The sequence below is a fragment of the Sphaeramia orbicularis genome, chromosome 4 (assembly GCF_902148855.1).
Source record: "Sphaeramia orbicularis chromosome 4, fSphaOr1.1, whole genome shotgun sequence".
In the NCBI taxonomy this organism is placed as follows: Eukaryota; Metazoa; Chordata; class Actinopteri; order Kurtiformes; family Apogonidae; genus Sphaeramia; species Sphaeramia orbicularis.
Window position 1 is genome coordinate 48543170 of NC_043960.1, and position 25430 is coordinate 48568599.

General features: G+C 39.9%; 1 protein-coding gene and 1 long non-coding RNA gene across 11 annotated transcripts in view; one reads left to right on the plus strand and one right to left on the minus strand.

Moving 5' to 3' along the window:
• Positions 1-1867: 1867 nt before the first annotated feature.
• LOC115417918 (uncharacterized) lies at positions 1868-20157 on the minus strand. Its single transcript, XR_003935218.1, has 3 exons — positions 20146-20157; positions 14737-14739; positions 1868-3780 (listed from the first exon to the last, which is right to left on the minus strand). It is a non-coding gene; the product is annotated as an uncharacterized LOC115417918 (long non-coding RNA).
• The window catches only part of myo9b (myosin IXB), a 254759-nt gene continuing 246588 nt past the window's right edge, over positions 17260-25430 (plus strand). For 7 of the 10 annotated variants that reach the window (XM_030132059.1, XM_030132060.1, XM_030132063.1 and 4 more), the window contains exon 1: positions 17261-17669. The gene's annotated coding sequence lies outside the window, so the exon portion shown is untranslated. Of the gene's footprint in view, positions 17670-25430 lie in introns of all 10 variants that reach the window. The other 3 variants (XM_030132067.1, XM_030132068.1, XM_030132066.1) reach the window with 1 other exon arrangement.

The following is a 25430-nucleotide window of genomic DNA, read 5'->3' on the forward strand; positions in this document are numbered from 1 at the left end:
GCACAGGGAATCTTCAAACATAAGACAATTCAAAAACACTTATAAGAACATGTTTTTCACAAGATATAGGGATGAGGTTTAATAATTGTCACCACATGTTCACTGTTATTTGTGTATTCAGTTCAATTTTATTTGTATAGCCCAATATCACAACAAGGTTATCTCAAAGGGCTTTACAGAGTCAGTTGGGTGTAAACATCAACAGTCAAACAAACAGCAAGAAAATGAGTGATGTCCAGGGCATCCCCCGTCCTTAGACCCTCCTTCTCGGCAAGGAAAAACTCAAAACCCAGTGGGAAAAGGGAGAAACCTCGGGGAGAACCACAGTGAAGGAGAGATCTACTCCCATGGACGGACAGGCTATAGATGCACCAGGACTGATGGACGTCCATTTGCAGATGTAGTTCCAGTCTGCAAGGATGCAGTAGGGTGGACACATGAGGGGTCCATCCCGCTGGATGAGACAGGCAGGGGCAAGGAGGCCCATCCACAGTGGTGAGGCCGAGGACGTCATCCAGACAGGTGGGGGAGGGGGTCAGGACACAGGTCAGGGCAGAACACAGATGGGTCACCGCAGATCCTGTCGTCATTGGCTCCCAAGCGGCTACAGCTGAAAAAGTAGCCACTCTCCCAGAGGGGAGTGGGGAAAGGGGACACCGGGTGAATAGTAAAGCACAGACTAAGTTGGCTAAATATTAGAAAATATAGGTACAGACAAAAGTGGTACGTAGAACCAGAAACAGGTGATAGGACTCAGTGCCTGTACTTCCCCCAGCATTATTGCTCCTAGGGCAGCTTAGACTGAACTGTGGGTTCAATCTGGTTTTAACTAGCCTGACCATAAGCTTTTTCAAACAGGAACGTTTTCAGCCTGACCTTAAATGTAGAGACTGTGTCGGCCTCTTTAATGTTAGCAGGAAGCTGATTCCATAAAACAGGAGCTTGGTAACTAAAGGCTCTAGCTCCTACTGTACTTTTACAGACCCTGGGAACTACCAGTAGACCTGCATTCTGAGAGCGAAGGGTTCTGTTGGGATGGTACGGCACCAGAGCATCTCTGAGATAAGAGGGGCCCATACCATTAATGGTCTTGTATGTAAGAAGGAGGATTTTAAATCTAATTCTAAACTCGATTGGAAGCCAGTGAAGGGCTTGGAGCACAGGGGTGATGTGTTCTCTTCTATTTGGTCCTGTTAGTAGTCTCACTGCCGCGTTCTGAACCAGTTGAAAACTTTTTAGAGAGCTCTTAGGACATGCTACGAGAAGGGAGTTACAGTAATCTAATCTAGATGTAACAAACGCATGAACTAATTTTTCTGCATCATTTTTAGATAGAATATTTCTAATTTTGGCTATGTTGCGCAGGTGGAAGAAGGCGGTTCTGCAGGCTTGGTTAATATGTGGTTTAAATGATAGATCTGGGTCAAATAGAACTCCTAGGTTTCTAACTGTGGCGCTGGAGGCTACATGCACATTGTCCAGGGTGACTATCTGGTCAGTTAGGGAGTCTCTCACATTTTTAGGGCCTATTATAATGACTTCTGTTTTTTCAGGGTTAAGTAAAAGATAATTAGTGCTCATCCAGGTTTTAATGTCACGGACACAGGAACTTAGTTTATCTACTTGTCTGGTCTGATCAGGTTTAATCGATAAATACAGTTGTGTATCGTCTGTGTAACAGTGAAAATTAATGCCATGTTTTCTAATAATGTTACCTAAAGGCAGCATGTATAGTGTAAACAAAATGGGCCTGAGGACCGACCCTTGTGGCACGCCGCAACTAACTCTGGAATATGTTGATGATTGGTGGTTTACATTAACAAACTGGTACCTATTAGATAAATAGGATTTAAACCAGCAGAGGGCTGCTCCTCTAATGCCTATGTCCCATTCTAATCTCTGCAGCAAGATACTGTGGTTGATAGTGTCAAAAGCTGCACTCAGGTCCAATAAGACCAGGATGGAGACCAATCCATCGTCAGCAGCTAATAACAAGTCATTAGTTACTTTGACTAACACAGTTTCAGTGCTATGATGAGCTCAAAAGCCAGACTGGAACTGTTCAAATAAACTATTGTCCTGTAAATGCTGACACAGCTGTTTAACTACCACTCTTTCAAGAACTTTTGAGAGGAAGGGCAAATTAGATATAGGTCTGTAATTGACCAGGATGACAGGATCTAGAGTAGGTTTTTTCAGAAGTGGTTTAATAACTGCAAATTTAAAAGATTGTGGCACGTTGCCAGTAACTAGTGAGGTATTTATTATAATTAGGATCATGTCAATAGTTAGGGGCAGAGTCTCTTTAAAAAGTTTGGTTGGGATTGGGTCTAAGAGGCAGGTCGATGGTTTGGAGGACATAATGACAGATGCTACATCAGCTCGATCTACAGTAGCAAAATTATCTAACATTGTAGGGGGGTTTATAAGAGATTCTAGGTTTGCAGCCTGTGCTTTGTCAGACCTAATATTTGGTAGTAGTTCATCTATTTTGTTTCTAATAGTTGAGATTTTATCGTTAAAGAATTGTAGGAAGTCATCACAGCTGTAAGTAAGTGGGATAGAGGGTTCTACTGAGCTGTGACTGTTTGTCAGCCTGGCTACAGTGCTGAACAGAAATCTAGGGTTATTCTTGTTTTTCTCGATTAAGGATGAGTATTATCTAGTTTTAGCCTTACGCAGGGCCTGCTTATAGGCCAATAAGCTGTTTTTCCAGACACTGAAAGAATGCTCCGAGCTGGAACGGTGCCATAGCCTCTCTAATTTACGCACTGCTTGTTTAAAGGAACGTGTTTCAGCATTATACCAAGGAGAAGCTGGCCTCGGCTTAACAATCCTCAGCTTGAGGGGGGCAACTACATCCAGAGCAGTTTGTAGTGTGAGCATGGCACTATCAACAAACTCATCACATGCAGCAGGACTAGACATGTTCTCTACATAATCAGACAACAGGGAAGGAAATATTGGCTGAATTATCTCTTTATACCTTGAGACAGAACGATCACATAATGTCCTTTTCATCTGAGCTTTAATCACAGGTGTAGACTTATCCTCAAGCACAAACTGAAAGGTAATTAAAAAGTGGTCTGAGAGTACGGGGTTATGGGGGAGGACAACAAGGTCACTAACCTCAATACCATATGTTAAGATCAGATCCAGGGTGTGCTTGTGACTGAGTTGGTTTATTTACATTTTGAACAAAGCCAATCCCATCTAGTAGGCCACTAAATGCGCCACTAAAAGAGTCATTGTCATCATCAACACGTATGTTGAAGTCCCCAACTATTAAAATCCTATCCCAGTTTAACACTACAGTGGATAAAATGTCAGAGAATTCTGATAAAAACTGTGAATAGGGACCAGGAGGGCGAAAGACCACTACGAATAGAACTGTTTTTTTGTTTTTCCAGTTGGGATCAGTAATTGATAAAACTAAACTTTCAAAGGATTGATAAGTGTGATTAGTTTTAGGGTTCAGACCCAAACTGGAGTGTGAAATTACTGCCACTCCTCCACCTCGACCAGTGCTTCTAGCTGTGTGAAAGTTCACATGACTTGGTGGCATGGATTCATTTAGTCTCACATATTCATTTTGCTGAAGCCAGGTTTCTGTCAGAGCCAAAATATCAATTTTATGGTCACCAATTAAGTCATTTAATAACAGAGATTTGGATGAAATAGACCTAATGTTTAGTAATCCACATTTAATATGTTTATTAGATGTCCTTTTAATTTGACTGCAATCCGGAACTATTTGTATTAAATTATTTGGTCTCACTCCTAAAGTCTCTATAGGGTTAGGTTTTTGAGTCTCTACTGCACGAGGAACAGTCACAGTCTCTATCTTCTTTTCTGAACACTGGATGTGTGACAGCTCGGGAAGAAGTGAGTGATTAACAGAGAAGTGTTTTACACTACAACTCTGCTCCCGGGCCCCCACTCTGAAGGGTCACTTTGGAAGACTAAGGCTAGCGGCCAGATTGCGAGCTAAAAGACAGGCACCCTCCCAAGTGGGACGTATGCCGTCTCTGCGAATGAGCCCGGGCTTTCCCCAGAACGCACGCCAATTGTCAATAAAAACAATGTCGTTTTCTGGGCACCATCTAGACAACCAGCGGTTAAATGATGAGAACCTAGAGTACATCTCATCATTAATCAAATTGGGCAGGGGTCCAGAGAATACTACGGTGTCAGCCATCGACCTAGCAAGTTTACACACCGAGGCTACGTTCAATTTAAGAACCTCAGATTGTCTACGCCGGGCGTCGTTACCACCTGCGTGACTAACGATCCGGCGGAACCTGGTCCTATTCTGCTGTAAAAGCCTAAGGTTTCCTTCAATGTCACCGACTCTGGCCCCTGGGTAACACCTGACAGACACCGCTGGGAGCTTCACGTCTCTGACTATGGAGCTGCCAATTACGAGTGTATCCGGTTCAGCTGGTGTGTCGCTGAGGAGATCAAATCTATTACAGACGGGAAACTGTTGGTGCACTAAGTTTTTGCGTTTAGCACTGCGCTTCCTCCGTACTGTCACAAATCCGTCCCTGGTCTCTCCTGGCTGCACGGGACTCGCTGGGGGGCTAACCACGCTAGCATTCCTACTACTACAAGCACGACCTGCGGTCCCTGCTGCTACCTGGGTATAACTAGGCTTAGCCTTGGCCTCCAAAGTGCAGAGCCGTGCTTCTAAATCAGAAACCCTGGCCTCCAACCCTGACACTAAACTACACTTCCTACAGCTGCTTCTATCCTCAGTAAAGGAGGCAGGGAGCTCACTATACATAAAGCACACTGAGCAGAACAGACGGGAAGAAGGTGAAGGCAGAGGGCTAGCCATAGCTCAGTTAAGCTAGGCTAGCGGAGCTAAAAGAAAAGTTGTTTTTAATCTATGAACAAACTTTTTAGCTAGAATCAGATGTTATCGTTGGCTCCGGGTGTGTACTGAGCCAACCAGAGACTAAATTTAACCAAGTATTAAGTTAAATCGTGGATTAAAAACAACTGAAGAGCACTAGGAAAAGAACGACTGGCAGCAACGCAACAAGCAAACAATACACTCACCAGACGTGACGTAGCGCAGGCTAGGAAATGTATATATTTCCTTCCTTGAGTTAGTTATTATTTTGTTTATTTATTTACTAGCACAACTAGGAAAGGCATTGGTGAAAGATTCTATGTGTATTTGTATGTTGTGTATATGTATAAACATATGTATGTGTATATGGATGAACATGTGTGTGTGTGTGTGTATTGTAGGGACAGGGGGTGGGATTAAATAAGTTGCACTTCTTCCCACCCCTTTTCAGGTAAATGTAAATGGAACTATTGTGCTTTTCTTCTCTCTAAGACTGTTATGATTCTTGATATTTGTATTATTATGTATGTTTTGCTAGTGCATATATGTTAAATGTCATTGCATGTTCGGAATAAATCACTAAATCACTAATCACAACTTATTAACTTGCAATAATAATATAAAACACATATTATACATGTTTATAGAGATCTTAAATGAATAAATAAGATCATTAATTTATATGCTTATATGCTTACGCTTATGTCCTGGAGGAAAGCCAACTGCACATCTCAGATGAAGTCGAGTTCATTTTTATGTCGAGTTTATGCCCATTTCTTACTTGTTGTTGTTCTTGTTTTGTTTGTTTTTGTGATGTGTATGTCATTATTATGTGTATCTTCTGATATATAGTGAATGAGTGTTGTATGAATGTTGGCTGTTTTTCATAATACAGGCCTAGGGACTCCAGATGAAAAGTAGTTATTTTTCTTATTCTAGCATCTTTACATGATGTATTTTTATACAACAATGTTAATTAATATGCATGATTCCTATTACATAAACCAGTAAATAAATAAGATAAATTATAAGTGGTTTGATTTGGCAAATAAATAATATATAAATAAATAATAAATAAATTTGGCAAATATTGTCATCACCTTATATATGGTTGTTTCATCTTCAGTGCATAGGATTGGAAAGGACAGTAAAGAGTTGAGTGAAGAGGAGAGTGGAGGATTGAACAGAAGAGGTGAGAGAAATGAGGAGAGAATAGTGAAGAGAACAGGGGTAGACTGAACTTACTCTAAACCAGCTGTCTTACTGCTGGTTTAGAGAGTCCAGTCAGAAGGCCGTTACAGTAGTCTAACCTGCTAGAGATAAATGCATGGATAAGTCTCTCTAAGTCTGGTTTAGACTCTAAACCTTTGATTCTGGCAATGTTTTTGAGATGGTAAAAGGCTGATGATGTAATTGATTTAATGTGTCTGTTAAAGTTTAGGTCTGAGTCCATTATTACCCCTAGATTTCTAACCTGGTTTTTAGCTTTTACAGTAACAGATTCCAGATGACTGATGACACTTTGTCAGGGTTTTTGTGGGCCAAAGACAATGACTTCAGTCTTGTCTGAGTTTAGCTGGAGAAAGTTGTTTTGCATCCACACAGTGATCTATTGGAGGCATTCACAGAGTGAGTCCACAGGCCCATGTTCACTTGCTGTCAGCGAGATGTAAAACTGAGTGTCGTCTGCATAGTTATGGTAGGACACGTTATTACTGTGTATTAACTGGCCCAGGGGCAACATGTAAAGATTGAACAAAAGAGGTCCCAGGATGGACCCCTGGGAGGACCCCTCAGGTCACTGCCATTTGGTTTGACAGGCATCTAAATTAATTAGATTATTTATTCATCTAAGATTCCTATAAACATGTATAATATGTGTTTTATATTATTATTGCAAGTTAATAAGTTGCTTATTCACTTTAGAGACCATACTTTGGCTAAAATGGCAATTTAAAATCTTTATATCCCTAAACCTACATATCATGTTAACTGCTAGCCTTAGCATGCTAAGCTAATTGCTAGGCTATCCTAACTTGATAAGACTGACCAGAAATAATTAAATGAAATAAACTCAATTGTTACTATAAATAAAGAGCTTTATTACTTTACAACAAATCCAAATTCTGTTATTAAACTTTTTTTTTTTTTTTTAAATAAAATTGCACCTACAATTCCTAAGAAATATTAATGTCTATTAACAATTGAATGATTTCCATTCTGCAGCATTTACCCATTGGACTTACATACAGATGATGATGCGCAGCCTCCAAGTCTGTTGGTTGTTCCAAACTCACTCACGATATTTCCAGCAGAGCAGACCCTCCAATTATTGGTCCTTAGGATCAAAATTAACACAAAAAAAAACACAAATAAAAAGTATGGCAGACCATGTCAGGTTCAACCCATTTTTGAGACTTTGGGTCCCCAACTATTCCTGGAGGTATACTACAGCCCTGTCAAGCAGATCAGCACTGAGACATAACTGGGCCTCAGTAGAAAAGAGGGGAGTCTTTAAAACCCACACCTGGAGGACCTCTTCGTAACTCTCACATTTCTAGTAACAAATTATACGTCAAAATGTTGGGAAAAATATTTTCTTTCAAAGATTGTTCATATTTTAATCTTAAACTGTTCAGTTTTCAAACCATGGGCCTCCAAGTGCAAAGACTGATGATTTTTTTCTCATTCACTCCAATGTTAAACTTCTCTTACATGTTTGACTAATTCTGTGGTCATTCAATCACTGCTTAGTCAGTTCGGACTTTTCTTCCACATATTATACTGAACAAAAATATAAACGCACACTTTTGTTTTTGCTCCCATTTTTCATGAGCTGAACTCAAAGATCTAAAACTTTTTCTATGTACACAAAAGGCCTATTTCTCTCAAATATTGTTCATAAATTTGTCTAAATCTGTGTTAGTGAGCACTTCTTTGTCCTTTGCTGAGATAATCTATCCACCTCACAGGTGTGGCATATCAAGATGCTGATTAGACAGCAGGATTATTGCACAGGTGTGACTTAGGCTGGCCACAATAAAAGGCCACTCTAAAATGTGCAGTTTTACTGTATTGGGTGGTCCAGGGGGGTCAGAAAACCAGTCAGTATTTGGTGTGACCACCATTTTCCTCGCACAGTCTTCTTCATGAATTCTCTGAAACAGCTTTAGAGATGGCTTATGGTAGAGAAATGAACATTATGGTAGAGAAATGAACATTCAATTCACAGGCTCTGGTGGAGATTCCTGAAATATTCCAGATTCCTGCATATTCCCTCAAAACTTGTGACATCTGTGGTATTGTGCTGTGTGATAAAACTGCACATTTTGGAGTGGCCTTTTATTGTGGCCAGCCTAAGGCACACCTGTGCAAAAATCATGCTGTCTAATCAGCATCTTGATATGCCACACCTGTGAGGTGGATGGATTATCTCAGCAAAGAAGAAGTGTTCACTAACACAAATTTAGACAGATTTGTGAACAATATTTGAGAGAAATAAACCTTGTGTGTACACAGAAAAAGTTTTAGATCTTTGAGTTCAGCTCATGAAAAATGGGAGCAAAAACAAAAGTGGTGCGTTTATATTTTTGTTCAGTTATATATCAATACATTCACAAGACTGTCCACAAGCCTGACATGCAAGAATTTTTGAATAGGAGGTAGAGTTATGGATTGACGTCAGTTTGTTTGAGACATGGTTTTGTAGTTAATTTAACATGGACACCCATGTCTCTTCCACAGGTTGTTAGTGGTGATCACGTGCATCTGCCATGTTTCTCCTCCCCTAGCAACCTTGTAGAGTCCATAGCAACTGTGTGTGTGTGTGAGACTACTACTACTACTACTACTACTACTACTAATACTATTACTGATCCAACTTGCATAACTGATTCTCTCTCTCTCTCTCTCTCTCTCTCTCACACACACACATACACACAAACACGCACACACACACACACACACACATACACACACACACACACACACACACACACATACAGTAGGGTTTTTCAAAATAAAAGCCTTATTAAAAATGCTAAATAAAGAGACATAATAAAACTGCCAAAATAACAAGAACAGGAGGGGGGACAGGAGGCGGAACAGGTGACGGTTGGTAGCATGGGAGGTGGAACCCGGCCAGAATGTGAGGTCCCACCCAATGTTGCTTGCAGCTTTGATTCTTATATATTCTTTTACTTTCATACTTTTTGTGGTTGTTTCCATTGGTTCTGGAATAAAGGACTTGTTGTTTGTCATTTTCAGACATGTCTTTTTCACATTTTAACTTTTTTGTTTTTTACCTATTCCAAAAATCATTTAATCAAATCAAATCAAAACAAACAACCAATAGATTAATCGATTACAAAAATTACTGATAGTTGCAGCTTTTATGATATACTGCTGTATTACTGTGCCCGCTCCATTCTTTATGTAAGATAGATGAAAGGAAACTGGTTTCTAATACAAGAAGGATATGGAAAATACAAAAGATTCCAGCAGCTGACAGTTGTGGGACAGGTGAACAGTTGTGTTCAAGCAGAGGTAAGAAAATCAATCAATCAATCAATCAAACTTTATTTCTATAGCACTTTTCATACATGTTACATGTAGCACAAAGTGCTTCACAACAAAAACCCCCACTGTCCTGCGGTTGCAAATAAAGATACAAGCAACAAAGTAAAGTTTACAGTAAGAGTTTAATTAAAAGCTAGCCTAAAAAGATAAGTTTTAAGTTTACTTTTAAAAATATGAACACTCGCAGCAGACCTCAGGTCCTCAGGTAGGCTGTTCCATAGTTTGGGGCCATAAAAGCTGAATGAGGCCTCACCATGAGTCTTAGTGCGGACTCTAGGAACAGTTAAGAGATTACTACCTGAGGACCTGAGGGTCCAAGAGGGCTCATATGTTAAAAGCAAATCAGATAAGTAAATAGGGCTAAGACCGTTAAGAGTTTTAAAAACCAATAAAAGCACTTTAAAATTCATCCTGAAGCTCACAGGGAGCCAGTGCAGAGACCTGAGCACTGGTGTTATATGCTCTCTCTTTCTGGTCCTCGTCAGCAGTCAGGCTGCAGAGTTCTGGAGCAGCTGCAGCGGTGCAATGGTCTTCTTGGGAAGACCAGAAAGGAGAGCGTTACAATAATCAATTCGACTTGTGACAAAAGCACGTATCAAAGTCTCTGCACTGGCTCGAGAGAGAAATGGTCGTACTCTGGCAATATTTTTTAAATGATAAAAACCAGTTTGGTAACAGACCTTATGTGTGGCTCAAAGCTAAGCTCACAATCCAGTAAAACACCCAGACTTTTAACCCTCTCAGAGGAGCCGAGTGAATGGGTTTGGAGCTTAGCTTTGAGCCTCTCCCTCTGAGCCTCAGGACCAACAATTAAAACCTCAGTTTTGCCCTGGTTGAGCTGGAGGAAGTTTGCTGCCATCCAGGACTTAATATCTAAAATGCAATTAAAAAGGGTGTCGATGGGGCTGAGGTCATCTGGAGACACGACAACATAAAGTTGAGTGTCATCAGCATAACTATGAAAGTTAATGCCATGTCTCCTGATGACCTGTCCTAGAGGCAGCATATAAAGGTTAAAAAGGGTTGGACCTAAAATTGACCCTTGGGGAACACCACAATCCATTTTGCACCTTTTTGATGAGTGTTCCCCAATACTAACATAAAAATCCCTGTTTGTTAAAAATGATTCAAACCAGTTAAAAACAGACCCAGAGAGACCAACTGTGTTATGTAATCTGTCTAAAAGAATGTGGTGGTCCACAGTGTCAAACGCTGCCGTAAGATCCAATAGGACCAAGACGGCAAGCTTTTTGTTGTCCATGTTGGATCTAATGTCATTTAAAATTTTAACCAGTGCCATCTCTGTACTATGGTGCGCTCTAAAACCAGATTGATAAAATTCTAAAATGTTGTTAGAATTAATAAAATTGTTGATCTGGTTAAAAACAATTTTCTCTAAAACTTTACTTAAAAACGGCAGGTTGGACACAGGTCTGTGGTTACTGGCAAGGGAGGGGTCCAGTTTATGATTCTTGAGAAGGGGTCTGACCATGGCGGTTTTAAGAGCTGTTGGAAAGACCCCTGTCTGCAATGAATAATTTACAATATTAAGAACATCATCATCGATAAATGTAAAAATCGATTTAAAAAGAGAAGTGGGAATGGAATCTAAAAAGCAAGTGGTTGTTTTTAACTGTAAAACAACTTTGTTAAGACTCTCAGCATCAACCAGGGCAAAATTCTCTAAAGTAGCAGATAAAACCAGTGGATCTGTGATAAAAGCATTGCCTGGCTGTGGTTGCTGCAGGTCTGACCATATAGACTGTATTTTACTGGTGAAGTGACTTAAGAACATATCACAGTTGGGCATATTTGAAGGAGCACTGTTGTTGAAGATGGGGTTAATTACCGAGCTAAATGTGGAAAACAGGACCTTTGGATTATGGCGGTTGTCATTTATAAGTTTGGAAAAATATGAGTGTCTTTCTTCCTTCAGACAGTTATTGTAGTTTTTAAGTTGTTCCCTGTAAATTTCATAATTGACTGTGATTTTATTCTTGCGCCACTTTCTTTCTGCTTTCCTGCACTAAAGAACATGTTGATGGGAAAATGTTGTTCCTCATAACAACCAAATGTATGTTAATGGGAAATGGTGAAAGGAAATATAATGTTTAACCCATAAAGGCTCACACAGCCACCAGCGACCAATAGCACTTATCTAAAATCTTTAATAACTTCTAATCCACTAATTCCCTCAGTACATGTAAATAAATGGTGTGAAATACAATTTTTTCATCTTTTCATGCTCATCAAATATGACCTGTTTGGACATTCAGAACGGAAACACTGTCATCTTCAACAGCATTGATTCACCAGTAAAACCCAGAGTGTTTGATAAATGACAGTGGATGGAGATAATGGGTTCATCTTCAGTTAATGATATCTTCGCTGAAAAAGTCACTCTTTCTTGAGTTTTCTCTGTTTCTAATATAATAGGCCTCAACTGTAATCTGAGCTTTTGTGATCAGTAAATTAAATATAGGAAAATACCATATTTTCCCTGAAAAACAACAAAATACAGAGGATAATATAATAATAAATGGTGATCAGTCACATAAGAAAAGTTAAATATAGAGAAAAAACTATTTTGGAACTGCCACATAAGTACCACTGGGTCTTTATGGGTTAATGGGAAGTTACATAAGGGAAGAATAAAGGGTTCATCTTCCATGAGAAATCACATTAACAATGGCAGAATTTTAGAGAAATCGTCAAGTGCATAGTTCAAACCCCAAAAAGGGAGGATACATCTAAAAATATTTAAAAGGGAATGTAAATTTTCATCAGACAGTTAGTTCTCAAGAAATGCTCATTGTGTTTACTGTTTGCTGCCCAGTAAACACAGCTGCACTGGACTTCTCCAGACTCTGCCTCATCTTTGGACAACCAGTGATTAGGATCAGAGCTATAACAAAGACAAATGACCCAAGATAAGATAGATGATTTATAGCCAGAAGAGTTTCAGAAATGTCAGTAGAGACAGTTTCATTTGACCTGTTGACTTCAGATGCTAGATTCTGCTTCAGTTACTAGTTTGTAGGGTTTTTTTTTTTTTTTTTGCATGCTTTTGTGTTTCTTGTGGCCTGTGAGTGTTGCATTGTGGGCACCTGAGTTACCATATGAGCAAACACATTCATGATTTTCTTTATTGGTCATGTGAGATGAGTTACTTGTAGGTTTATAGTTGGATTTTATAGGACTAGTGAGTGCTGGCATTGTGACCCAGTATGTGCTGGGATATCAGCAAGTAAAGAGAACATTCAACAAACACCAAGTACTGAAGCCTGTCATATAAATAGGTAATGCTGATAAGAAAATGAAACTGTCTTTGTCCAAAAGTATGTTTTGTAGCTACTGTCCTTCTTTCTGCCCTTTTGGAAAAAAAAAAAAGAAAAAAGAAAAGAATAGAAAAGGATGATGACGGAGACAGAATGACTACAAGAGATAGCACATAGTGAAGCCTCTCTTATAAAAACTGATGAGTGGAAGAAAATGTCTCGTCTTATGGGTATTTTTTCTTGCTGCCATTCTTCTTTGTTGGTGACTATCATGTTTATCTGGGTTTTAGAGAACAGATATAAAGACAAGATGAGACCAAAAAAGGACAGGTTTTGAAGACAAAATGACATTAAAGGACACTGTAAATCCCCTCCTTCAAAAAGCTGAGTGAAATGAATATGTTCATCAGTGGTATTGGTGTAAACCTCATGTGTTGCCTTGTCAGCTGATGAAATTGCTGACTATTTATAATATTTATTTTTCTTCCATTTGTGTTAGAGGAAGGGAGAAAACCAAAGGAGACAATCCCTGAGAAGAGACACCGTGGAACATGAAGGCTCTTCTTGTTAAGAGATAAATAAAAACTGGTAGGAAAGTGAAAATGTCTCCATTGTTAAAAACTTTTTATAGGTTCTGATACTTTGCTTCTGTTCTGATTTTTGTTTTAATAATGAAGATGGAAGTTGAAACAGAGATGATGCATTTTTGTAATGCTGACAGCACAGACCCAGAACCCAAATGCAGAACACGGAAGCGGATGTAAAAGTTTACAGAGTTTATTGTATACAGTTAGGAAAATTATGATAATGAACAGGATCTTGAGGACAGCGGCCAAGGAAGTCCTCATCTGAACCGTCCTCCAGGTTTCGGACGCGAACCCACGGTTCGGCTCCGGATTTAGTGCCGGCTCGCCGACTAGGGGAAAGCAGAGGGAGGTCAGGGACGGAAACAGGTCATGCACGGAGAGGCAATCAGACAGGCGACAGGACACAGGGAAAAGGCAAACTCACGTACCGAAAAATCAGGCAAAGACGTCAAAAAACCAGGAAGGGAGATGGAGGCTGACAAAACCGACAGGGAGCAGGCAAAAAACAGGATGACAAAAAACAGGTCGAAACACAGTAAGGCAAACGAACAGACAGGATCAAAAACGCTGGTAAGTTATCTACAAGAGAAAACGAACTGGCGTCTGATCAGGGGAAAGGACAGGGTATAAATACACAAAAGGGAGGGAAGACAACGAGACACAGGTGGAACACATTAGGGCAGAGTCAGGTAATCAGGGAAAAGGTGAACATGAACCAGGAAGGGAAGTAAAGACCACAGACAAGACACATGAGGAAAACTTAACAAAATAAAACAGGAAGTGACAGACAAACATAAAAGACAGACAACCCCAGACTAACGTCCGGTAACAGGCTTCACAATTTTATGTGAGTGGAAAGAGGTATTTTGTGCAACAAATGTCATCTGGACAGAGAAGAAAAAAAGAGAAGTAAAATACTTATTTACAATGGTGTGGACGTGGCCCTGAGCACTGAATGAAACAGGTGAGTATGGGTGAAGACAGAAGGTGCAGGTGAGAGGAGTGGAAAGGAGACTGGAAAGTTACTGAGAGGAAAAAAAGGCCTGGAAGGTGGAGAAGGGGGGAGAAGCCAACAAGGGCCCAATCCTGATCTCCAGTCTAAGCCCGGATCACTAAACCCTTACAGACTTTGCTGACATCAACTTCTCAGTGGCCAAGCGTGAGAATCTATAAGGGCTTGAAAAGGTAGAAAAGGAATGGGACAGTACTTTTCTACATATCACCGAAGTAGTTTAATAACACAAACTCACCAATGACAAAGACATGAAGTTAATTTAATTAATCCAGGAAAACTGACTTGACACACTCTGTCATATCAGTCCCTGGACTTTTACTTGTTTTGTCTGTCTTGTGTGTCGTTTCCTGTTTTGTTTTGTTAAGTTTCCCTCATGTGTCATGTCTGGTGTCTTTACTTCCCTTCCCTGATTGTGTCCACCTGCTCTGATTACCTGACTCCTCCCTGATTGTTTCCACCTGTGTCTCATTGTCTTCCCTCCCTTCTGTGTATATAAGCCCTGTGTTTTCCCCTGTTCTTTGCCAGTTCGTTTTCCTCCTTTTGGTGTGATTACTTACCAGCGTTTTTGGATCCTGTCTGTCTGCCCGTTGTGACCCGTTTTGCCCACCGACTCTGCCTGTCCCTCATCTGCCTGCTCGTCTGTCTTCGACGTGGTTTGTTCTTCGACGCCTGAGTATTCGCCTGTCCCCTGTCTGTTCATCCGCCTCAGTGACCAAGCCTGTTTTCGACCTCCAGCCTGGACTATCGGTACGTGAGCCTGCCTTTCCCCAATGTACGTTTGCCTGTCTGCTTGTCCTCCCGTGTATGACCTGGTCTGTCCCCTGACTCTCGTTTGCTTCCTCCTAGTCGGGTTCCCCTCGTGTCCTCCTGACCCGGGCTGTGAAGCGTCTCACTTGGATTCGGAATCCGTGACGATTTCCCCAGAGCAGTTCCGCTGAAGATTCATTCATTACCATCCTGTGTGAACTGATTTTACTGACTGTGATAAATAAATACCCTTTCATTGTATTCCTGTCTGAGGGTCTTGCATTTGGGTTCGGTCCACGTACTACCAGCCTTAACACACTCTATATAGCCTAAAAGTAGTAACAAAAACATTACACCTAAAATAAGTATTTACATCTTTATTAAATAGAAAATAGAGACCCAGTAAGTAAAAGTTTTGGGCTTTTTACGTTGCATAATTGCTTTGATTGGAAACTATAGGATCCCACAGTTTTTCAGCAAAATTTATTTATTTTTATTTAATGAAATGTTTTTTTGCAGTGAACAGTGTTTTTTGAATAAAGCTGTGAAGTTCTTGTCCACTCCTGTGAAATTTGGTGATTCTGTGAAACATCGTAAATTCTTGTTAATGTTTTTATGTTTTTTAATCTATTTTGGTAAATTTGTGCATCCCCTGTTTATTTTTAATTCTTTGGGGTTTTCACTAGTAACCCCAAGTTTAACATCTATTAATTGTGAGTAATTGCACCCAGACAACAAGAAAAGCACTAGGAGAGTGCAGACCTCCGCCCCAATCCCCACCAAAATTTAATAATTTCTTCCTTGTGCCAGTATCAACATTTCCTGAAAATTTCATGAAAATCCGTCCATAACTTTTTGAGTTATCTTGCTAACAAACAAAGCAAAGTGATCACAATACCTCCTGGCGGAGGTAATAACAATAGGACAACACTCGTGCCTCACAGTAAGAAGGTCCTGGGTTAAATTCCAACAGTAGTCGATGGGGGTGGGACCTTTTTGTGTGGAGTTTGCATGTTCTCCCCGTGTCTGCGTGGGTTCTCTCTAGGTACTCCGGCTTCCTTCCACCATAGGGTAATTGGTTAATCTAAATTGCCCATGTGAGAGTGATTGTTCGTCTTTGTATGTCAGCCCTGCAATGAACTTCGTCCAGGGTGTACCCTGCCTTTGCCCCTATGTAGCTGGGATGGGCTCCAAGTGACCCTAGTGAGGATAAAGCGGGTTCAGAAAATGAATGAATGAATGAACAACAATAATAATAATAATCATCATCATCATCATTATAATAATAGATAATTTTAGAGAATATCTATCTATCTATCTATCTATCTATCTATCTATCTATCTATCTATCTATCTATCTATCTATCTATCTATCTCGGCTGATCTATAAATCAGGGACGGTGTAAGTTATTGACTTGTTGATGAATCAGAAAAGCAGACCAAATCTTACAGCACTGTTAAATGAAACAAAGTCTCAAATATATTTGTTGTTGTTGTGGTTATATCATGATAATATAATACCACAAATAAAATTACTAGACTTAAAATGGCTTGATTTTTCATCTTTTTAACCATCAAAGACCCAAAACATCTACTAATCCAAAATGTTTTACAAGTTTTTAACCACCAATCCTATCAATACAGTGAAATAATTCCGGTAAAATGTAGTTTCTCATCTTTTTAGTAGCGTCTGAGGTCTATTTCAGATGCATCCATAATCTCTGTAGTGAACATGGAAACACTGTCATCTTCCACAACGACTCACCAGTAAAATCCATGGAGTTGATAAATGACAGTAGATGGAGACAGTTGGTTTTATATAGAATAATGTAATAATGTAATAAAGTAATCATGATATATTCTGCTGAAAAAGTGATGTGTCTTGCAGAAAAATGCAAAGGATAATATTATAATAAATGACAATAAATCACTAGTAATGGTTAAAATCCATGTGGAAGTCACCACAGAGAATAGTCCTGGATCTTAATAGTTTAAATCAATTTAATGGCCATCCCTCCTCTAAATCAGTCGGTGTGGAACAGATCTGCCCCAGTCTCCAGCGCAATAAAGTAGTCGCACCCCACCAGCAGGGGGCGCTGTCCTATGACTAACACTGCGGATCAACAGGGAGCCTTCGTTGTACTGAATCTGGCTTCAGCCTTTTTTTTTTTTCCCTCAACTTTTTTTTTTCTTCTCTCAGACTCAGACTGCTGCTGGCTAAAGAGAAAGGAAGTAGCGTCTGGCTAACTGGTTAGCCGTTCTGAAACCACACAGTCTGTTTGGAAAGACTGCAGTTTGGAGGTAGTTTGAAGCCGCAGACTGTTCTTCTTTCTTTGACATTAACGGATAATTCGGCGCCAGTTCCGTGTCGGATCGTTTTAATTACTTTTCTTTCGATGCCGGTTTCAACCCTCTAGTTTGACTCAGCTCTGAAGCCTTGTCTCGTCCGTTGTTAGCCTACCTTAAACCAAGTCTGGTCGATTTAACCCGGAGTTTAAACAAACAGGACACTTTACTACAGATACTTTTTATTAGCCTATACTTTTATACCATTTCTGGTGCGATTAAGGATTACACCAAGACAATGAGACAAACATCCGGGAAAGGTACGTGGTTCTCTTTACTTGTACACTTTGTTTTGTGACGAGATTGTTCTTTGAAGACAAACGTTTACATTGGAGCTAATACATGTGTTCCGATATTCAGGTCGAAATATAAGCGTCTCTTTGAGAGGCTCTAGGGCTGTGGATTTACACAGCTGTTATAGGAAGTCAACGTAAAGGCAGTGAATATGTGGTATTTTAGTAGTTGTCAGCGGTTACTTATTCAAAGTACTAGAGTCTAACTTTCATAGTGGTCCAGTCGGGTTACTGTAATAATAAACAGGTGATAACAGATTGTTGCCTATTTAGTCATTGACACATATGTGGGTGAATACACAGTGACTGAGCTGGGAATGTAGGCTGACTTGTTGTATTGCAATGTCCTCAGGCCTGGAGCATAACGTGACTAACCTATATGTCAATAGGCCGTTGTGTTGAAGAAGTCCCAGTCACACTGTTCTTTTAGATGTCATAAAACAAATTTCACATGGCTGCATTTGATGCAGACAGATTCTTTGTGAAGTGTTTAACTGTAAATCAGTCAGAATAGACAAGTGTCCTGTAAAATTACCAGTGTGTTATAGCAGTTATTATGTGCACTTCATGGCTACAATTTCTGCACGAGAACTATGATTGTAATAGGGAGGTTTAGTGGCTAAAATACAGCAGTAGGAAAACAAAAGGTCACTATGGAAATGGTCCAAGACAGGGGTGTCCAACATATGGCCCGTGGGCTAAAACCAGTCTGCCATAGGGTCCAGTCCGGCCCATGAAATGCAAAAATTACACTGATATTTTACACTGATGTTTTAATAGTCAAGGGTCTCAAACTTTTAGTTCAGGGGCCACATACAGCCCAATTCAATCTTTAGTGGGTCAGGAAAATACTATCAAAATAACCTGTACATAATGACCAGTGGCGGCTGCTTGTCTTTCAGACAGGGGAAGCTCATTGTCGGCTTACATCAAAAAAAAAAAAAAAAAAAAAAAAAAAATTGTCAAGTTATTTAAACATACATTCGGCCCTCTGTTCCTTTTTAAGAAAGTGCTCAGTGACCTTATCGTACCAAGTAGGCGTCTTTTCCAGGGACTGGACCAGTGTCCTCTCAATGGCCATCAGAGCTGGGCTGCTTAGATTGCCTTGGCCCATTGTGTTGTGGGTGTAAGACTTCAGCCTTTTTAAACTAGAGATGCTCCTTTCACTCCGACCTAGCCGACAGTTTGATTGATTTAACTATCTACAAAATGATATTAAACTTGAACAAGAAATGATTAAATTATGTAACTGAAACAGGAAAACGCTGAAATTACGTTAAATTGAAACAAGGAAGTACAATGAGTGTGCTTTATTTACAGTGCAAGAAATGAACCAGCAATTTTGTAGTGGTTTCTCACTCCATTTCACAGCAGAATGCGCAGCGGTATTTGACTGCACTGTGTCAGTGAAGGAGTAGAACCCAAAATAGCTGTCAATCAAACGGGATTCAGCCTTTTGACTGATCCTCCAATCAGCATGTGAGATTCTGGCGTCCAGCCCGGCCAAGCTCTGCCCACAGCTCCATTCACCCCCAGAGACGCCCAGCGTCCGGGGGCGGGACAACATCGTGGCATTTATCCAATTACCGTCCAGTTTTGAGGCAATGAAAAAAACTGTTCCACTCAGTCCCATTGAAGTCCATAGACGCCCGCAGTCTATGGACAAATGCACTTAGCAAAGATCGAATGAGAAAACAGCGCAACGGGAATGGATGAGAAGTGAACAACATCGCATCCGTTGATTTGTGATAAAGCTGATTCTGAACAAACTCATCTGTGAGATGAACGTGTTGTAATACATTTGTAGTCAATAAAATGTCAACACAACCGTACATATTTAACCATTTAATTTTCGTAATTTTAGGGGAAGCCGGGCTTCCCTTACAGTCTATGAGAAATCGCCACTGATAATGACATATATGTGTATCAGTGGATGACTCTATTTTATTATTGTAGTATCACTGGACCCTGGTTTTACATCAGTAGTCATCTCAGGATACTGTCTTGCTTGCGATTTTGTAGCTTTTTGGAATAATGTTGGTATCAAATACAACAACAACAGGGCAAATCATATAAAATGTTAACAAGTGATGTTTTACATTGTACATCACGAGCTTGTACAACACCTCGCTTTCCATTTAAAGGAGATGTATGTAGGTTTGTGTCCAAAATTGGTACTGCAGTCACATTCAAAATACTGTAGTGTGGTATCCCCTCCTCCTCCCCCCCAGACTAGAGGTTGCCGGGGGGGTAGTGGTGGTGGGGGGGGTAGCAGTCTGTGACTGCTAGAGCGGTGGACAATGAAAGTGAAACTAAAGTTGCTTTACTATTCCTCTAACTCTCCAGGCCCACTCCACTGCTGTGTGGGTCCCCTGGGACTGCTGGGCCCCATGAATGTGTCATGTTTAACCCCCCTTAATGGTGCACGTTTGAGAATCATAACAAGGCCTTTTAGGTTTAGTAATGTCAGATTTGTGATCAGAAATGTTCCTAGCTGCAGCTCAGTGGGAACTGGCAACCTGGATACTGAAACGCTACTGACTTCGTGATTGGGAGGTAGGTGATGAGTGGAGCATCAGGCCAAAACACAAAATGACAACATAAACATTACTTGTGGGCTGCCACTTAGCTTTTCAATTGCAAATATTCTGGCTGTACTACTACTGTCAGTGATATTAGTATTTGAAATGAACATGATTCCTTAATGTCTGGTGACATATCGGGGCCATTTTATGATTACTTGCAACATAATTCTTACATGCAGCTCCTTTAAGTTTGATTTGGACTGTCTCCTGCAAATCCTTTGACATAAGCTTTTAAGGTAAAATTTGTAGGCAGTACAGCAGCTCAAAACATTACTGTCATACTCAAGTGTATATGTATTTGTACACTGCAAATTTGTACAGCGACGTGTTCTAGACTTGGGTGTACTTTGTGATGGTAGGTAGTGTGATGGTAAGTAGTTGTTTTTGTGTTTCAGGTACATGGGCCTGACGTGGCCATCAAACAGGCCGGGGGGTATGTTGTTGGGTCATAAGTAACATTCTTCAGGCCATTGTGTTTCGTCATTTGAGCAATTTGCACTCCTCCACATTGCTACAGGCAGGAAAAATTTGCCTGGCAGCAACACAATAAGAATTGGTTTGGATGGAAGTTCTAAACAAAAGAAGAAAATAATAAAATTTGTTGAGGTATAGACTAGGGCTGCACAATCGTTAAAAGATCGCGATCTCGATTCGCACATATATGCGATCTCATTTCTTAACACGGACTATTCTTAATCATTTTATTTCATGGGCTGCATTACAAACAAATGCCCTCAAACGCAGAACCGCCACCCGCCTCCTCCCTCAACCAATGGTAAACCGTCTTTACAACATGCGCACCTGCTGCTGTCAGCTGCAGTTGAGTGAAGAAAGAGTGAATTACAGCGGAGGAACGTCTGCGGTAAAGAGAGTGAAATGGATGAAAACTGTAGTGGTGAGAGTCACCCACATGAATTCATGCACAATAAAGGTTCACATTTGGCAGTGTTAATCTCATGTTGGTCTTCCTTTCTATTGTCTGGATCCAAGTGCGTTTTCATTTTCACTTCTCTGACTTCTGCGCTGCTGTTCTTATTCTCCTTGTCTTTTCTTTACCGGTGAGGGTAACTCGGCCTTTAACCAAGAATCAAAAGTCTCACCCTCTCTAAATATTTTATTTTAAAAATATTCCATTGTGCCGGCTGGGAAGTTTCTTTGCACTGCAAACTTTCACAGATCACCTGACCTCACTTAGCAACCGGGACCATAAGTGCAGTGTTTCCACTGGTAAGGTTTATCCATGCCGCCACACCAAACATTTCATACAAAAAAAAACTCCCTTCACTGTCATGTATTATACGTATGTATAATATGTTATTAGGCCAGGACAGGAGGGTAGGGAAAAGGTAAATGAACATAAAGTTTCACTTTCATTTCTGCGAGGGGCACGGACCGCACCGCCCTGTACCCCCATTGTATAAGTAGGATGGAAACCAATGCCCGCGTGGGTAACCGGCTGAAATGCATGCGCATGCATGACATATGAGGTGGAGCTTTGGAAGCTCTTTCTCACTGTTGAGGACCTGTACACTATGCTCTGACTTAAATATCAGTTTATTCAACACAAATAAATGCCGCTCTCTGTCATATTCAAAATGTAATTGATATCCCAATCCGTCAGTGTAAGACAAAGAGTCAAATCTGCTTTTATTAAAATGTGTTCTGTGTCACAGTTTTGGTCATAATGTTTAGGGATTAAAAAGGAGGAAAGGGGTGCGACTGAATATAAATTTCATAGATAATACACTCTAAGAAGTGTGAAAGGCATCCGTATTTCAATGTAAAAATATCTTTTCTCATGCTTAACACACCTGCCCAATTATCTTGAAAGGATCTCAAGATAAAAATGCGTGGGGCTTGATTGAATGTGACTCATTTTACCCCATAACCTTCTCACAGTGCAGTACAGAGCAGCTCTGCCATCTTTGAAGGACCATATGGCCCCCCGCTAATGATTAGTATTCTGCAGTGCCAACTACAGAGCAGACAGTGGTGGCGAGAGGATGAGAAGAAGGAGGGGAAAGACCAATTACATCTCCTGCTCAGCCTTGAGTTATAATTGGTCTGCATATCCTGGTGGATATAATTGTGTGAAACTGTGGATGAAAAGATAATCGCTTCAATCACAGTCATGTCTGGGTTGGCTTCAGGGGTCTCACAGCAGACGGAGGTTCAAGGTATTTAGGCCTGGAGGTAGATCAACAACCCCAGCCACATCATATAAAGAGTTTTGTTGCCTAATATGATGCTTCTCATAAGAACAGTCCTGCTATGATTAGGAAATTGCAATGTCTTGCTTTGTAGTGGTTGTTGTGTGTATTGTTTTTAGGCAAGTTCGATTGTATGTGTGTGTGTTTCCATGGTGGATCTGTTTTCAGGGACATTCATTTGTAGAAATTGGTGTGGTGATTATGCTGTATTTTACTCTTATTGTGGAGTTTCAGCCTGAGGGGTTTCAGCCTGAGGGGTTTGTTCTGCTCTCTCAAGCCCTGGCAATTATTACCAACTCACATTATCACAATTATTGAAGCAAGCATATATTGCATTATTGTGACATTTATCGTAGTGGTGTTAAGATATGACTGTTGATCCCACCACGGGGAAATTGCAGTGTTTACAGCAGCAAAATACCTAAAACAAAGTGCAGGAGATAGAACATATAGGAGTAGAAACAAGACATGTAAAACAGTATCTGCTATTTAAATAACTTTTTCTGTACACACATACGTACATGCATAGATATTATTTAATAGGGGTGTGCCATCTATGGCACCTCACGATTCGATTCAATTACAATTCAGGGTGCTACGATTCGACGAATTGACAATTATTACAATCATAATGATTATAACAATTATTATGATTATAATTTTATTTTATTTATTTTATTTAACCTTTATTTAACCAGGAAGAAAATCCCATTGAGATTAAGAACCTCTTTTCCAAGGGAGTCCTGGCCAAGAGGCAGCACAACACATAGTTACAACATACAGTTACATTATACAGTGACAACATACAGTAATTTACCGGACCAGTCAACCTATGTAAAACACATGCATGTCATTGAGATATTCTCTAACACTCTGAGTTTGGATTTAAAAGCATTCAGAGAGATCAGTTCAGTCAGTTTCCAGTGGCTTTCGATGCATCTTTTTTCCCTGTTTAGGATTTTTTTCCCCTCTGTGGCTACTTCATACTTGTTAAACAAGGTATAATTATCAGATATTTGTCAAATTCAAGTAATCCAACAAATTTGCCTCCATTATCTTTTATTTGTGTCAAACCACTGAATGATCCAACATATTTTCCACCAGGGAACGAACAGGAAAAAGGTAGCAGTGGCATATACAGCAAAAGCTGCTTTTATTCACAAAACATTTACTGTATCACAAGCAACACTTTTAAAAAATATGTATTTCTCTAGTACAAACAAAACTGGTGGAATTAAGTCCACATATTTTTAGGAAAACAAATAAAGTGTCTTTAGAAATAAATAAGACTTATTTCAATCAAATGTGGTTTTCACAGATTTCTGTTCTAATCTAATTTAAATAATAATAATAATAATAATAATAATAATAATAATAATAATAATTGCTTATTTTGTTTTTCTGGCCCCTCAAAAGCTCCCCAGGAACTGAAACTCTCGGACCCTTCCCACACACATGCTTCTGTAGAAAACTGTATAAAACAGTTAATTCAATCTCAACCAACACAAAAGCTAGCGTATTCTGTCATAATAAATGATATCCAAACAAAATCCTCAATGAGGAACATAAATCTGATAAACTAAAAAGTTTGCTATCCACAGTCAAAGCATGCATCACATTTTGGGGCTATCCTACATGCTTTCTTCAATGATTCTGCTTCTTAGGTTTTGATCTAATTGTACAGTTCAGGAACTGCTTTCTGGGCAAAATACTTTGGGTTGAGAAGTTTGTATCTGCGCTCTGGTGTCTGCATCAGAGCACGACAGCCCTGCTTCCAAACGCTAGCTTCTAAACCCAAATGGGTGAATCTCACACTCTGTAACAGTAGCCAAACAGTTAGAGTTGGTGTTACTGTGTTCCCCCTGGTTCGTTCCGTAAGGTGTCCGGGCGGCATGCGCCACTTTGATTGTCCTGCTGCGCGCTGTGGTTGTATTCCTGTCATTTAGTAATTATGAAAAATAATCATTTTTGAACATTTATGAATCGTTATTGAGTTGTCGGGTGTCGCATCACGATGAATCTAATAATTGATGTATTGGCACACCCTTAATATTTAACATAAAACATAAGCAAGAAACATAAAAGGAAGGCAAGATATATTTAAGAGACTGAAAGATGGTTGTATGAAGTAATTTTCTTTTAATAACTATTTGAATATTCACAAATCATGGCCCATCCCAACACAATAGTACTCAACATGAGAAATAAATAGCAACATTTTCAAGATCTGATATACTTAAGTGTGGCGATATATCCCCCTCCCCCATAATCCATCTTCCAATTCTTCTTGGTGTGTCCTCATGCATAGCTAAACTCATGAAAGGCTATTATGATGATGATTATTAGGGACCGAGCCGAAAGGTAAGGCCCTCTCACACAGTGAGAGGCCTTGCCTGCAAGCAAGGCCCTATTGTTTTTCGTTCGTTATGATATTATTAGGGACCGAGCCGAAAGGTAAGTTGTTGCCTGCAAGAAAGGCCCTATTGTTATTCGTTCATTTTTATATTATTATTATTATTATTATTCAGACACCACTTTGACCTGGATTTTGACCCCCTGAACATGCTCGAAAACTCACCAAATTTGGCACACGTCAGGCCTGGCGAAAAATTTGATAAAATGAAAAAATTAACCCAGTAGGTGCCAAAATGGGCTCTCTAGCGCCACCTATGTGAAAAAAAACGGAAACAGGCCTAGTGGCCAGTAGGAATGTTGTAGAGACATGAAACCAGTGCCATAATATTTGTTGGATCAAGCACTACAAATGATACACAGATGCCTCTATCCTAACTCCAACAGGAAGTTCGCAATTTGCCTTTCAAAATAAAATTTTTAAAACTAACTCCGATGACACTGTTTGTCGTATTGACTTCTAAATAGCGCCAAAAGATACAGTGAAATGTCCTTAATAAAACGATTTCACACCTTTTCCA